This window comes from Gavialis gangeticus, unplaced genomic scaffold (assembly GCF_001723915.1).
Source record: "Gavialis gangeticus isolate Ggan-Ray unplaced genomic scaffold, GavGan_comp1, whole genome shotgun sequence".
Taxonomy (NCBI): Eukaryota; Metazoa; Chordata; order Crocodylia; family Gavialidae; genus Gavialis; species Gavialis gangeticus.
This window is the reverse complement of record NW_017729002.1, coordinates 24,372,629-24,388,367: the sequence shown is the minus strand read 5'-3', so window position 1 is coordinate 24,388,367 and position 15,739 is coordinate 24,372,629. Positions and strand designations below refer to the sequence as shown.

Genomic DNA, 15,739 nt, shown 5'->3' with positions numbered 1-15,739 from the left:
CGCGTGCTGGGGGTGAGCACAATATCTGTCTGTTATGGAGTATTGGCAGCCCCTCAAATTAAGGTTGTAGATGAGTTTCTACTACAATAACTAGCATATTATTTCAAGCATGAGTAAGCACTAGGTATGCCTGTGTGCGCCATATATGAGTATATGTATATATGACTATATTTTTCTCTGTGAATTAATACATTACTTACAAGAATCCTTTATTAACTTCATTTTTAGGAATAGCATTTTATGAATTAGCTTTGCATGCAAAGACCAGTATGATCAACAGGATTTTTGTGACTACCTGTTTCCAATGACCTCAAGACCCTTTGCCTTCCAGTTGCTACTCCCAGCCCCATTAGTGATGTTACCTTCATTTTACAGGTGGGGGGAATTTGAACTGCAGAGATTGGCCAGAAGCCCTGCAATGTTGATAATGCCTCTTTGGCTCCCAACCATGTGTTCTAGCCACTAATTTGTGTTCTCTTCCTAAGGAGTGTTATTTATTGGGCATGGTATGTGAGAACAGGCTTTTACACAATACTTGGAAAGGCAAGCTTTGATCCCAACACTAGTGGCTTAAGTAGAGGGGGTTCAGTTGTTCAAGCAACAAAATAGAGCTGGTTCTTTGCCCCGATGCTTGCACTATACCCAGAGTTTATGATGACTTCGCATTCTAGTCCATCTTAGACTGTTTTATATCTGCTAAGCTGGAGCAAGAGGCTGTTTAATGCTCTGAGAATTGTGTGACTCTAGCCACCTGTGGCAAGCCTCTGGCCAGTTATTTTACTCTGGATGACAATCGGAGAGCCGCCTTGTGGACATCCATACACAGCTGGAAAATAGTTTGTGACATAAACCAGAGACGAAGGGTGGTGGGAGTGATGGGCTTTGAGGCTTAGCTACTGTTTATGAATAGTATCTTGGCATAAGGACCACCAGGCATGAAAAAATGAGATTGGTAATACTGGCTCAATAGCAGATGCAAACTCCATATGCAAGTGCAACTGACAGTGCCTCATTATGGATGTGGTCCAAAGCCCAAGGAAGCGAATGAAAGACTCTTGGACTACAAGGTAGTATGGATGCTGGATTCTTGCTATTTGCTGTAATTTTCCTCTTAGGTAGGAACAATGTAGCTCCTCTCAGTAGTAATATAGGTACTGAAATGTTATCTAGTGTTTTGCATACGGTAGGCTGGCTTCTCATCTGGAGAATGGTAACTTGTACTAGCTGTAAATTAGGCCAGTCTCTAATTTAATTGTCACAGGCTGGTAAGCATTGTACCCAAACTATAGAGGCATAGAAGGGACTTACCCAGAGCCACAGAAAGAGTAAGTGTCAGAATTGCATTTAGAACACAGGAATGGCCGGTCTGGTGCTTACACCACACACAGCATGGGTGGGAGATCTTAAACTCTTGGTGCTTCTTTTCTCATGAAACCAGCATGGAAACATCAGAAAGGGAGAGAACAGGATCTTACCCATATGGAAATCAGTAGAAAGAAATGCCAGGGGCCCTGATTCATCCCTTCAGAGATGAGTGTGAGTAAGAGCAACTCTGGCTTTTGAAGGTGCGTTCTTCTTGTAAGCAGATCTGTGTAGAGGAAAGAAGGATAATGTCCAGTTATGTACACAGTACATAGATATAAATGTAGAGCATACTTTGGTGTCCTTAGCTGTCAACAGGAGTATGACTTAAATGCAACCAGCTTGGGTTCATATGACTATCCACTTTCCTGACTAATTATGGACTCAGTAGACTAGACCTAAAGCTAGCGTGATCCAGTACAAACCTAGTGACTCCAGTGGAATTACACTAGTTTTCCTCAGCAGAGGATCTGGCACCGTATTTCTGGTGGCAGAGACATGCAAGAAGCAGGTTTGATTACTTTCAAGGGGGCTACCTAAAAAAAATAATCTTGAGTACTCTGAGCAAGGTTTTCTCTTCTGTTGGCTAGAAATCACATTTACTTACATATTTTAGTAATTCCATAACACTTCCTTATCTGTCTTATAAAGAAGAACCTAGTAAGGAGAGAGAGAACTTAAATATTTCCAGCAAGAACTTGTTTTCTTCGTTGATTTTACACTTGAACCTTAAAGTAAAAGGAGAGAGTTGTATTATTTCTAATGTAATTCATTAACATCTTCCAGGAGGGCCAGAGAATGCTGTATGTCTACAATACCTGCCTTGTGCTCAGTTGCTTTTTAAAAAATGATCTCCTGTGACAAACTGTGCAAACCTAGAGGTGCTTTCATAAGTTTGGGGAAGTTAAGAATAATGGTAATAGATTTTTCCATGGTTGTGTTTGACTGATGCTGTACTCATGATGGTCCATGACTTATGCAAGAGGCAAGGGTTTGTTAAGATAACATCTTTTATTGGACTTGCCTCTTGCATAGTTTTTTCCATGTCATTCTACAGACTGAATGCCTGAAAGAGGTGCACCTTTGCCCTGCTGAGAGCTTTGCAGTAATAAAAAAAGTGTGATTAGTGTGCCTAGGACTAAGCAAAAATAAAAAATATTAACTTCTTTTTCTTGATTTTGACTTGCTCCTGGTTCCAACTGAAGCATCTAAAACCATTCTGAGTGAATCTGGAGACATCACACTGGCTTTTGGGGTATAACTTGTGTGATTGAGCCCATTATTTTGAGCATGCCTAAATGTGGCAAGGTTTAAAGAAGGGTCTGTGGCTTACCTTAAGCCATTTCTAGTATCTTCACATTATGAGGTGTTGCCTACATATCATCTACACATCAGGTAAAGGAGATTCATCATCTCACTGACATCCATGATATGTAAAATTTTTTTCAATGCCACCAAAGCCATCTACGGTTTGAGCACTCAGGGGCCAACCCCCTTGAAACCTAGGAATGGAGGAGATCTGATCAAGGAAAGTGGAGCCATCAGCACCTGTCTGATGGAGCAGTTTGAAGACCTCAGTTGAGACTCTGTTGTTGACAAGAGTGCTCTTAACTCCCTGCAATACCCAGTCAGAGACAATCTTGAAATCCTTCCAGCCGTTGACCAGGTGAGGAAAGCCATTAAGCAGATGAAGAATGACAAGGCATCTGGAACTGATGGAAGTCTCACTGAAATCTTCAAGAAGGGGGGAGAGGAGCTCACATCACAGCTCCCTGCCCTCATAAAGATTTGGAATGATGAGAAAATCCCAGATGACCTTAGGGATGCCATAATTATGACAATCTTCAAGAAAAGAGACAGGTCTAACTGTGTAAGTAACAGAGGGATCTCCTTGTTGTCCACCATAGGAAAGATCATTGCAAGAACCCTCCTGAACAGTGTCCATCCACTGGCTGAAGAACTCTTCCTGAAATCTCAGTGTGCATTTAGGGCATCAAGAAGCATAACTGAGACAATCTTTGCTGCTTGCCAGCTGCATGAAAAATGCTGGGAACAACATAAACCTCTCTACATGGCCTTCCCTGACCTCACAAAAGTCTTTGACTCTGTCAGCTGAGAAGCACTGTGGGGGATCTTTCTGAAGTATGGATGTCCACTGAATCTATCACCATTCTTTGCTTGCTCCATGATGGTATGTGAGCAGTGGTTCTCATTAATGGATCTATCACAGATCCCTTTGAGGTTAAAACAGGAGTTAAGCAAGGCTATGTCATCACTCCAACACTCTTCTCAATATTCCTTACTGTAATGCTACATCTGACCACCAACAAACTTACAATTGGAGTAGACCAAATGGATGGTAAGCTGTTTGATCTCAGCCAGCTCTGAGCCAAAACCAAGACCATCCCAACCTCACTCGTTGAGCTCAAGTATGTTGATGATGCTTGCTCGGAAGCAGACCTTTAGGCAATTGCTGACATCTTTACCACAGTATGCGAGAAAATGGGACTGACACTTAGCATTCAGAAGACTAGGGTCCTCCATTAACAAGCTGTTAATGAGTAGTCCTCAGATCTGTTAATTCAGATTTACAGTGAGACTCTGGAGAATGTTGAGTATTTCCGGTACCTCAGAAGCCAACTCTCACAGAAGGCTGACATAAAAAAAAATCCAACATCGCCTTAAAAGTGCAAGTGCAGCTTTTAGATGCCTAAGGAAACAGTTGTTTAAAGATCACAATATCAGATCTGAAACCAAGCTCATGGTTTATCAAGCAGTTGTGATCCTCACCTTCCTGTATGGAGCTGAGCTGTGAACAATATACAGGAGACACCTCAAGTAGCTGCAAAAGTACCATCAACACTGCCTATGGAAGATCCTTTGAATCTAGTGCACAGGTATACAATTGTTCCTAGCCACTCTCTCTACCAAGACAAGGATAAAGCACAGCTTGCATGCCTATCAAGTTGAAAAAAGACTTACCCTAGCAGGATAGGTATTGGCAAGACTGGACCACATGATGTTAGCATTAGTATGGTAGCATCTAGTGGGCACACTCATGGATCGGGGCCCACTGTACTAAGCACTGAACAACACAGAACAAACAGCCAGTTCCCATTCAAAGAGCTTTGAAACTCATTATTGTGATGCTTAGAAGGCAAAAAACAACAGGTTGATGTAGACCAGGGGTGGGTAATTATTTGGCCCCATGGGCCACATAAAGAGTTTTGGTGAGATGTTACAGACCAGGTCAGCACTCCTCTTCCCATCTGCACAACAGTTCACCAAAACTTCCTAAGTGGCTTTGCTCTGCACTTGGCTAGGCAGCTGGGATAGGGCCATGGGCAGGAGGGGACCAGCATCTGGGAGTGGAGTGGATGAGTGGGGCTGGGATCATGGCTTAGTGATCCTGCAAGGCCAGGGCCTGGGGCCTGGGGCAGAGCCATGACCTGCTGTCCACATGCCCCTGCAATGGGTGCTGGTTCTGTGGGCAGGGGTGTGCAGGGTGCAGATTATAACCAGCCCTGTACTGTCCCCCCCAAACACAGTGCAGCACGTATAGCTGCAGCGAGGGGGAGGGATGCGCACACTCAGTATACTTTCTTTGTGACTGGGTTGGGGGTGGTGCAGATTGAGACCCCCACAGTGCAGGAGGGAGTGGGGCAGGGGTGAATCATTCACCCATTCCCCACTCCCTCGTGCACCATGGGGATTGTCCTATGACCTGGCCTGGCTGGGGTCCCATTCACCATGAATGGGGCCATGGCTGGGCTGGGTTGGGTTGTGGGACAATTGGAGCCTGGTGGTTCATCTAGGGGATGGTGAGGGGGACTCCTGGTGCTGTGTGCACTGTGGGGGAGCCAAGGGGGGGCAGATGCCCCCCCCCAATATGTGCGCAGTGTGAGGGTGGGCTGAAAGCGTGGTGAGTCCAACACCATGTACATCCCACCGTTGGCAGGCTGGCCTTGCCCTGTGTGCAGATCCGGGGAACACCTCCCCCCAAGCCCTCTTGGGGTGCGTGCAGCAGCGGGAACCACCAGCCCCTCCCCGTGCTAGGTGCCCCCTGACAAGCTGCTTGTGGTTCTGTCCCGCACCAGGCCCTGGCTGTGTGGAGCCTGCCCCTGCTCCAGTCCTAGCCCCGCTCCCTCCCTCACTCTGCCTTTCCATAACCTGCACCTGTAATCTTCACCTTACATACTCCACAGAAAACACACAAGACTGCTCTTGTCCTCTCTCCACAGAAGACTGTAACTATTCCCAAGGACCTTAGAGTCAAAGGACCCTGTTCATTCATTCACACAGCCTATCCAGCAGCGAGATTACTTTCTTTGCTTTCTAGCTTCCTGTTGCAAACACAACAGGAGCTTCTTATTTAATTCCAAGCAGACCACAGCATGTAACCATGTCCACTACTCTCTGACCCAGACCAACAAAGTCTCCCCGTCAGCAGTAACAGACAACAAGTCTCAGCTAACACTGCTAGAAAAGGGTCACTCTGTATCAACAAATTTCCTGATCGGTCAAGTTACTATCCTGGTCTCGGCGGAGTTGCCAATTGTTGACACTGGATTTGGACCCAGCCCCTATACCTTTGTTCCGGGTGAGCGCAACCCTCAAACTGACCACAACACCTGCCAGTTGATAATAAGCAAATTTATTGATACAGAGTAAGAACAGAAAAGCAACAATACAAACAATTCTATATCTACCAATCCTAGGACTGTCATCAGAGTCAAACTACATCTGGTCAGGATGCAGGCTCCACTCTGAGGCTCTCTCTCTTAGGTGTCAGCAGTCTGGAGGTGGGATGCCAAGGCCCACAGCCTCCCTCCAGTGGGGTGCTTGATGGGCTGCTGGTATGTCCGCAGTCCATGGTGGCCTCGGGGACCCTTTCTGGGGGATGGGGACCTCTCTCAGGGAGAAGAAGGAGGAGGGACAGGGAGGGAACTTTTGTCAATCTCAAGTCTCTTCTTTTGTATTCTCCTTCCCCCTTGATGACTCCTGATGACTCTTCATCCATGGCTATTTCTGTTTGGTTGTCTCTCTGTGGTCACACATCCACGTAGCCTTCTGGGCCTTCTCCTAATTTGGTCTGTTCCTCCAAAACAGGACTTAGGCCTCCCTGCTCTTTGAGGCCCTGTTGCTGGTTTCACTTATCTTGTGCTATGGGACAGTATGGTACATATTTCTTTGGTTCCCAAGCTGTGCTCTTCCATTGTCCTTGTTGTGTTAGACAGCCCATCTGCTTTCAGGGCAATGAGAAGCTGTGGTGTGTCTCCCAAGCTCTCTAGAAATCAATTTAACCCCTGATGCCCATCTTGACCCATTAAAAGGCATATATCTATACCTATAAGCCAATTCCATAAAAACAGGCCTTTAAATACCGTTTCTAAGCCAATAACCACCATGGGGTAGGGGGCAGATTGAGGCCCCAGTGGTGCAGGAGGGAGCGGGGCACAGGCAGGAGCAGGGGCTGGGGGGAGTGGGGCCCCGGCCAGGCCAGGTGGTGGGACAAGTGGAGGCCCAGGGGGCATGTGCCTCCCCAATCTGTGTGTGGGGCAGAGGTGGCTGCTGCTGTGCAGTGTGCTTTGCTCCCTGCTGCAGCTGCCCTGAGAGTGGCCAACGCCATGTGCATCCTGTCGTAGGGCTGCCCCGTGCCCCCTGCCCACCCAATGGTGGGACGCAAGTGGTGTTGCACGGCTCTTGGGGCAACGAGGCTCAAAGTGCAGCACACAGCAGCAGCCACCTCTGTCCCACACACAGATCAGGGGGCATGTGCCCCCCGGGCCTCTGCTTGTTCCACCACCTGGCCTGGCCAGGGCCCCATTCACCCCAGGCTCTGCTCCTTCCTGTACCCTGCTCCCTCCCTCACTGCTAGGGCCTTGGTCTGCCCCCTCCACAGCCCTTTCCCTTCCCCCTGCCCCTTCCCCCACAATACTTACCTGCTGGGGGTGTGTGTGCGTGCATGTGCTCAATCCCCCTAAATAACTTTTTCTCCTTCCTCGTATGAGGAGGGGTGCCTTGGGAGGAAGCTCAAAGGTGCTGTCCATGTTTACCTCTCCTGCCTATTTTCCTTTCTCAGCTAGGGCACAATACTCTTATGTACCCCTGCACCTGCACCTAGAGAAGTGAACAACATTTAATGGCAGTGGTTTGTCCACACAGAGCTCATTATAAGAGTCCTGGGCTCTAGGGCTGTGCAAAGCTTTGGATCATGATTTGGATTAGGAGATGATTCGGATGCTTCGGAGGCCAAATCTACAAATTGGAATCGAATCGCAGGAAGCTTTAGGCTTTCTGAATTGATTCGGAGCTTCCGAATCGATTTGGAAAAGATTCGGAGATTCGGCCATAGGGTATAATGGGGAATCAATGAAATATCTATAACTTTGTTGTCTTTTGGCTGATTCATATGAAACTTGCAGGGATGGTAGCCTCCGCAAAGAGCATGCCCAGTTTCAAGATAGGTATAGGGGTTTCTGGGAAACTGCACCCCAAAGTTCTGAAAGCAAAACTCATGTCGTGTGTGTGTTAAGCCACAATGGGGTGAAAACTGCAGGGATGGTAGCCCTTGGTGAGGCCACAAAGTCTGCCATGTTTCAAGGAGATAGGAGCAGGGGTTTGGGGGAAACTGTACCCCAAGCTGTGAACAAGCAAAACTCGTAACATGGGTGACACTGTGTGTTAAGGCGCAGCAGGGTGAAAGCTGCAGGCCTGCTAGCCTCTGCTGCAGCCATGAAGTCTGCCAGCTGTCAAGGAGATAGGTGCAGGGCTTTTGGCTGCAAAGAAGGGAGAGTTTGATGCTCCAGTCAGCAGTCAACAGTGATTCTTAGCATTAGAGAACTTGACCTTTAGATAAACGTACTTTGCAGAGAAGGGTTAGTTCAGCCTTGGATGAAGACAGAACTTGCATTTTCTGGTAGTGACTCCCACAATGCAGACAGCTCCATAAGACAGTCCTGCCTGGCCTGTTTGGAAGTGGATGGCCTTGGTTAATGAGAGAGGAAACTCAGTAATACTCAGGGCTTAAGCAAAAGAGATGACAGCCTCCTGTAGGTGTATTAGCAGATCCTGTGACTGAGTCAGCACCTTTGGTTGGGTGAATTATGTGTGGGCTCTGTATGTGCTTTCTCACTGGTGAGGGGGTTGCCACAATGCTAGAAGGCTACCTGGAGCTGGGGGTAAGGCCGGGCTCGATGGGAGCCTAAGAACCTTGCAGAAACACTAATGGAGGACCAGGACCTCTGTGTAGATGAGTAACAAGTAAAAAGAATAAAGAAATGAAAATAATGCGCTGGAATGCAACCACAACTTCAAAGAGCAATAAGAAACCCGCTCAATGTGGGATTGGTTTTGAGGGTTTTGTCCTAACATTATTGTTTTCCTCCGTTAGAAATCTGCTTCTCCTCCCCTTCATCTTTTCCTTATATGGTACATATTTTGGGCTTTGGATGTAGCTCCATTTAGTTTCCTTTTGTTATTCTTCTATTTTCCCCAATTAATTTGCTACCCACCAGGGTACATGGATAGCTTAACCTAGAGGGCAGACAGTATCTGTGGACTGGTGGAGTAGCACAGAGCTTAGCTTTCAATTCTGTAGTCTGGTAAAAGCAACCTACTTCTCTTAATAAGTTTATAACCAGTGAAATCTTAGGACTGAGGGAATTTAGAAACAGAGCGATTTATAGTCCTGTTAACCTATGCTATGTCTGGTTCATTGGTTGAATGGGAGCTGAATGAGTTAAACTGTTTTTTTATTTTTCCTTTTCTTAATAATATTGAATTACAGCTTATAGGGTGCTCTGTTCCTTTAAGGAGAAACAGGCCTCTTAAGAAAGCCCAGCTGTGGGGCATTTGGGTAATGAAGGAGTGTCTCACTGGGGCCTTTAAAAACTCCCAGGAGAAAAAGTGAGAGAGAGGAGGAAACAGATTGTAAGGGGAGCAGGGGCCAGGCAGCTGGCTAGGGCTATTGCAGAAAGGAGCTCCCTTCCTGGTTTCCAGGAGAAGACGGAGGGTTTTTGTTTTGTTTCTTTGTTTATTTAAAAACTGAACTTTGCAGGGGGGGGCTGGGGCTGGGGATGCTGCCCAGCAAGAGTGCTGCCCAGTGGCTGGGGCCAGAACAGGAATGAGCAGCTCTAGGGCTGGCCAAGGAGAAAGATGGAGCCACGGGCAGCTCCTCCAGGGGACAGCATGGGGTGGCTGGCTCCCTGCTGATTCCCCACTCTTAGGGAGGGGCGAATGGGGGGCACATGACCCCCAGTTTTGTGTATGAGGTAGAGGCGGATGCAGGCTGCCCACTGTGGGCTCTGGTCTCCTTGCCCTGCTGCCTTCCTACCAGGAGCCCTGCACTGGCTGTGCCACCATGGCGATGCATCCCCTGCCTGCCCAGCAGCAGTGGTGGCAGCAATACAAAGTTGTGCCTCCTACTGCTGCCAGGTGGGTAGGGGGCACCTTGTCATGGTGGCACATCCAGCATGAAGCTCCTGGAGGGAGAGCAGCAGGGCAGGGAGCCCTGGGCCCTGCAGTGGGCAGCCCACATCCTCCCTTGCCCTCCATAGGCTCTGCTCAGTTCTGCTCCAGCTGTGCCACCAGAGGGGGGCAGGCAGGGGAGCATGTGTCCTGCCTTTCCATTTTGAAAAATTGGTCACCCTAAATTCCAGGCTGAGCGGGCAGTTGGGGTGTTTTAAGTGTGACAGTTCAGAAAGGTAGTATGACTAAAAGGTGACAATGAGAGGGCTTCTGCCTGAGTGTCTTGGCATCAGTGAAGTGTGGGAAACCTGTGCTGAGGCCTTGGCACACTGAAAGCTGTGTAATGAATGGAAGAATCCTAACACCCACCCATTTGAGCAGCACTTTCCTCCACAGGTCTCGCTGGAGAGTGTTACTATTTTGCCATGAGCACCTGTCAGAATCATAGAAATCATAGAAAGTTAGGGCTGGAAGGGACCTCAGGAGGTCATCTAGTCCCACGTCCAATCCTGCTGAATGGCAGTAATTGGTATGAGAGGAGGATGAGAGGTTAACGTTTAGTTTTTTCAATGAAGTATGGGGAAGCTTTGATCATGACTAGACTGATGTTTGACCACAGATGGGCTGTGACATGGCAAATCCTTTGGAAAGGGGATTTACCCTTTCCAAAATACCCTTTTCCAAGGGTACTTTTCCTCCTGTGGAAAAAACAGGAGTTACACGGAAATTACTGTCCCCCAAACTTTAGCTGTCAGGAGGGTTGCTGGGCAAGAAAAAGTATAAGGTGTTCTACAGCACTGAGGAAATATGCAGTGTGACAAAGCATGAACTTGACCTCAGGACTGGGTTTGGAAGGAGGAGGCAGAGCCCTTTGTTTGTCCACAGTAGTCATTTATTTTAAACAGCTTGGCTTCTAGACTGATTATCTCAAGACACAAAGTCTCTGTCTCATATCCAAATTACAGTGAACTAGAAAAGAAGAGATTAATCTCTTGTTTTTGGCAAGAAAGTTCTGAGCATTCTAAGGATGTGGGGAATCCCAGTCAAACTATGGATCTACTGACATCCTGCAATAGCTCGAGTGGCTTTGAAAGAGAACAGAGTTTGTTAGAGCTTCTCACCAAGATATGATGCGATTGACTTAATTTCCATCTCAAATCAACAGTATAGCCAGTGAGTTGAACTACATGTAACCCGGGTGGCAGTCCAAGAGGTACCCCCTCTCCAACTGAAGGGATCAGAGCAGGTGCACAAGCGCTGTGGGAGGTGCAGGGACTCTCCTCCCCCTATAGAGCAGAGCCAGACCACCAACAGGGACTTAACCATATACCTTTTAATGAGGGAACAATATTGGGAACATAACCAGTATAAACCAGGGGGTACAGGGACACTACAATGCCCCAAGGGGCAGGATTCAACAAAGGTCAGACACTTACAATCATAGACATATTCATCCAGTTGACAAAAGACAGGGTTAACCAAAATATAAAACACAAACAGCAGAACAAACAATACTGGTTGGTGCAATATAAGAGGCACAAGATACAAGATGTCAAATAACAAGGAATATAGGGCCTAGGAGGGGGAAAACACAGTGACCCCTTTCCACTGCAACAAGAATTTCTCCCTGTTATTTCACTCACCCTAAATCACTCCAGCTGGGACTTGAACTCAGTTCTCCCAGGTGGTAGGTAAGTAGGTAGGGACTCCACCACATAGCCACCAGTGCTGGCATCATACCAGGCTGCGCAGGGTCTTGACCTTCCAGGATCCTTTGCCGCATGTTGAGCTGCCTGGCCTCTGATCGGAGGAGCTGGAAGCAGAGCTGGGAACCCCTCAGGTCACTGCTCAGGTCACTGCTCAGATCCTTGCTGGAGCAGGGAGCCTCTCCTGCTGGCTGCAGCCTCTCATAGGGGATCCTGGAGCCCAGTGGGGAGCTTCTCCTGCGGGCCGCAGACTGTGGTGCTGAGGGTCCCACTGCTGCCTGCAGGTCCCACTCCTTCAGTCTCTTCAGGGGCAACTGCTCCCACCCCACTGGCTCAGCTCTTGGAGACTCCTTCCTTGTGGTCCCTGGCTGGTCTCTCCTGAGTCAGCTGCGCTGCCCCTTTTATCCCCCTTCAGGTGACCCCAGGGGCCAATCAGGGGACATGGAGGGTGACTCTCTGGGGCCTGATTGGTGAGGAAAGGGAATCCCAAGTCCTCCAATCATCTTTTACCCTTTCAAAACCCCTGGGCTAAGTCACTACCACCTAGCCCATCACATACATAAGTAACATGAGCTGCTGGTAGCCAGAGTCTGATCTGTTTCCAAATGGTATAAGAGGAGGGAAGCTTTTCTTTTCCTGACATCCTATTTTCCTTTCTGCTGAGGGTAAATATTTGGGGGGCAAGAAGAGGGGTGAGGTTAATTGGACAAGGCTTTTTCTCCTTGAGATACTCAATGTAGAAGTTCACCAGGACGAAGTACATTTTTTCTTGGGGGGGAAAGTCTGCCTAGTTTTCAACAGTCCCAACTGTTCCCTCTCACTCATTGAGAGTTTATTGTTTATTACATGGCACTACATGTCCAGGCAGAACTGTCTTCTCCTGGGCTTCATTTCTGTAATGGCTGTTGTGCTGGCTGACGCATCTATTATTGGACTGGAGATTCTCAGAGTGAGATGCCATAGCTTAGCTTATTGAGCCAAGACTTCCTAGGTGGGCTGCAATAGTAATATCCTCTGCTGATCAGGCATATGAAGCCCTAGTTTTAAAAAGCATTAGCACGCCAGGTGGGGAGCCTAATACACGTTATAACTATGATGTTTTCTCTTCACTGTGTTTTTAACATGCTGAAGTACACCCTGAGAAAGGAGAGGAGACATCACCTCTATGCACTTAAACTAAAAGCAGGCCCAAGCTGTGACTCCAACCTGAATTCTTCTGTGGATTTTGGAGGCACTTGCATCTGAGGAGCTGGTTTAGATCCAGTACATCACTTGGGAGGTGTGTATGTTGGAGAAAGATAAGAGGGGAAAAAGGAGAATCCAGCCGATGCAGAGGATAAAGTCAGAGACCCCATCAGAGAGAAAGTGGTGGCTCCTGCTTGGCAGAGGAAGGCTCTTTCTCCATAATCCACCTCTAGCCTGGGTACACTTTGAGGTACTGTGTAGGTGCCCATTTTCTGAGTGCTCACTCTGCTAAAATGGGACATGCTGACATAGAAGTTGTCAGATCCTACACAGCAGAAATTGTCTTTTTCTAAGGGCTGGTTTGCCACATTCTCCTTTGTGCAACTGAGCTATGTCACTGTGGGTTTGCTGCTCTTTGCATATTGCTGATGCTCTTTGCATATTGCTGATTGAGGCTAATGAATTTTTGCAATGTATTTGATCAAGTCAAGGGGCTGGTTTACTGGCTGCCACTGTACGGTCTATTTTAAATGCTTTCTTCCCTCATAGTCCTAGCCAGGGCAAACATCACCAAAAGGGAGAAAGATGATCATTATTATTTTAGAGTGAATCCCTAGTGACCAGGAAAAGTATGGGAGAATATGACATACTCCATATTCCTGAAGGCTGTAAATCCAGGCTAAATACAGTTCTCGAATCTGGAACCTCTGATTTGCAATGCAGTGCTTTTCCCTGAATTCAGAACTAAAGATGTGAATCCAAAATCCAAATACTTTAGAACCCACATGTGGAGGCATTTATCTGACTGTAATTCAAGGGGGCAAAGGTTTTTGCTGTGCTTGGGTCCCAATTCAGATGAGTCTTGTTTCTCTCTTTAAAGCTACTCTTCCCAAAACTGGCCATTTGCCCAATAAGGCTTACTTGGAAGGGATGCAAGGTGCAGGGAGCCCTGCACATGTTAGGGACTGCAGAATAAGGCCTGGAGCCAGCCTTCTGTTGAAGCAAAAATTGGCAGTAGTTCCACTGTATTATGATGGTGTTTCAGTGATTTTCTTGTTGGCTGTGCTGCCAGACTGCTGCCTGTCATGAGAAAGGGGGAAGGCAGGACTTACTGAGAGAGAGAAGAGGTGGCCACTCAAAGGCATGATTGTTGGTTTCTGTACAGAAAAGTGCCCTTGATGACCTTGCACATCTTCATCACTGAGTTGGGATCACCCATTCTTAATAATTTAAGTGGTTAAAAGCTCTTGAAGGTGCCACTCTTCCCAACTTAATGATGCTGTTAAAATGTTATCAGTGACACAAAATGTTAGACATGGTAATTCAACTTCCAGTACATGCAGGCATGGCACCCATTCATTAATTTCTTTCATATACACTGTGACAGGCCCATGCCCATCATATGGGCCAATGGGTGTGTCCTGCCACTTAGGGCTGTGCTGCACTTGAACCTATTTTCCTGCCATGACTTGTTGTTCCCCGGTATATCTCTGGAGGTGTTGGTCTGTGGTTCCTTTAGGGGAGACTCCCTTGGCACATCTTCCATGGAGCTCCTCCTTCCCTACGCTCCACCCCTTTCCACTTGGGCGTCATGATGGATCCAGATAGTGTTTTGACATGATTGCAGATTTCTTTGCCCACGTGGTGGCTTGGTGAGAAGGGACTTTGCAGGGGTCTTGCTATGGTTTTGGTGCTCTCAGAAAATCACAACACGACAAAGATCTTAAATAGCTTGGCCTTATTGGTGGGCAGGGCAACATTGCCCCCACACTGAGCAGCTAAAACTTGAGCATGGGGGATTGAGTGCCCAATGTACCCTTCACTCCTCCTTGGGGTTCAGTTGGTTTCCTAGTGTGCTGGCTTCTTGCTGCAGGCTCTTCCCATCCACCTTCCGAGCCAGGTATGCCACAGTCCCAGGGTGCCACAGTCCTAGGGTGCTCCATGCTGCAGCTGTTTGGGGCCTGTTGCTCAGCCATTCCTCTGTTGGTGTGCTCTGGGATCAAGGCCATACTGATGGGGTGGGTGGACTCCATGAACCTTTACTCCAGGGTTTCTCCTCCTCCGGGACCTGCAGGACCCACTGCGCTGCTGTCTTCCAGCCCCACCTGACCTGCAGGTTCCTGGGTGGTCCTCGGTCTGCATCTGTAAGTGGGCTCACATCCATGTGGAGCTGCTTGTCAGTTGTGTCGGGCAGGCTGGCGTCACCCTCAGACTTCCCTGTTCCATGGGCAGGTGAGTTCTCCAGGCTTCACCTGGACCTTTTGGTCCCCAGCAGTGTAGCCAGCCTCCAGCCAGCAATCGGGAGTGCGGCCAAGTTTTCCCTGGTTTCCTCCATTGAATGGCATGTGTGCATTGCTTTCCCCAGCACACCGGCTGTCAGGGGGAGTGTGGGGCCTCTTCCGGCAGTGGGGAGAGTGTCTGGCTCCATCTTCAGCATTTGGATGCATTCTGCCCCGTCTCAGCTCCCGTGTCCATTGTAAGTACATGGCACCTGGGGGCCCTGTGCCAACCGGGATCATTGCCTCTGGCCACGTGATGTCAGCTGCTTTAATTGTGGCCTAGCCATCTGGGCTGTGGTGCCAAGGTATTCCGGGCAGGGGTTTGGCGCAACACAAATGCACACATGTACATAGACATACACACACTTAGAGCTCAGTTCTCAGTTATGCTAAATCCCTTTTACAACACCGAAATCAAAAGGGCTTTAAAAAGGTTTTGTATACCTCAGCACAAATGAGATGCAAACACAGAGGGAACAGCTGTGTTCCTCACAGAAACTACTGCCATAGAACTGGCAGCGTCAGCAGAAAGTCCAAGGATAGACCAGAGTCAGAAATATTATTAGCCTCTCCATTGCTCCAGGTGACTGCTTGTGGGTAGGACTGAAGAAGCAGAATGAGGCAGGGGTTGGAGGAGGCTGGTATTGCCATGCTGTACTTATTTAATACATTAAACCTCAGCAGTATTGGTGCGCCCATGTGACCCTTCAGTGAAAGCAGTCAAATAAATGCCTTTCA

At 47.9% G+C, this 15,739-nt stretch overlaps 1 protein-coding gene across 1 annotated transcript in view; it reads left to right on the top strand.

Annotated features, from left to right (window-relative positions):
* The window catches only part of LOC109290865 (syntaxin-binding protein 4-like), a 141,460-nt gene that overhangs the window by 734 nt on the left and 124,987 nt on the right, over nt 1-15,739 (top strand). The gene's annotated exons all lie outside the window — the stretch shown is intronic.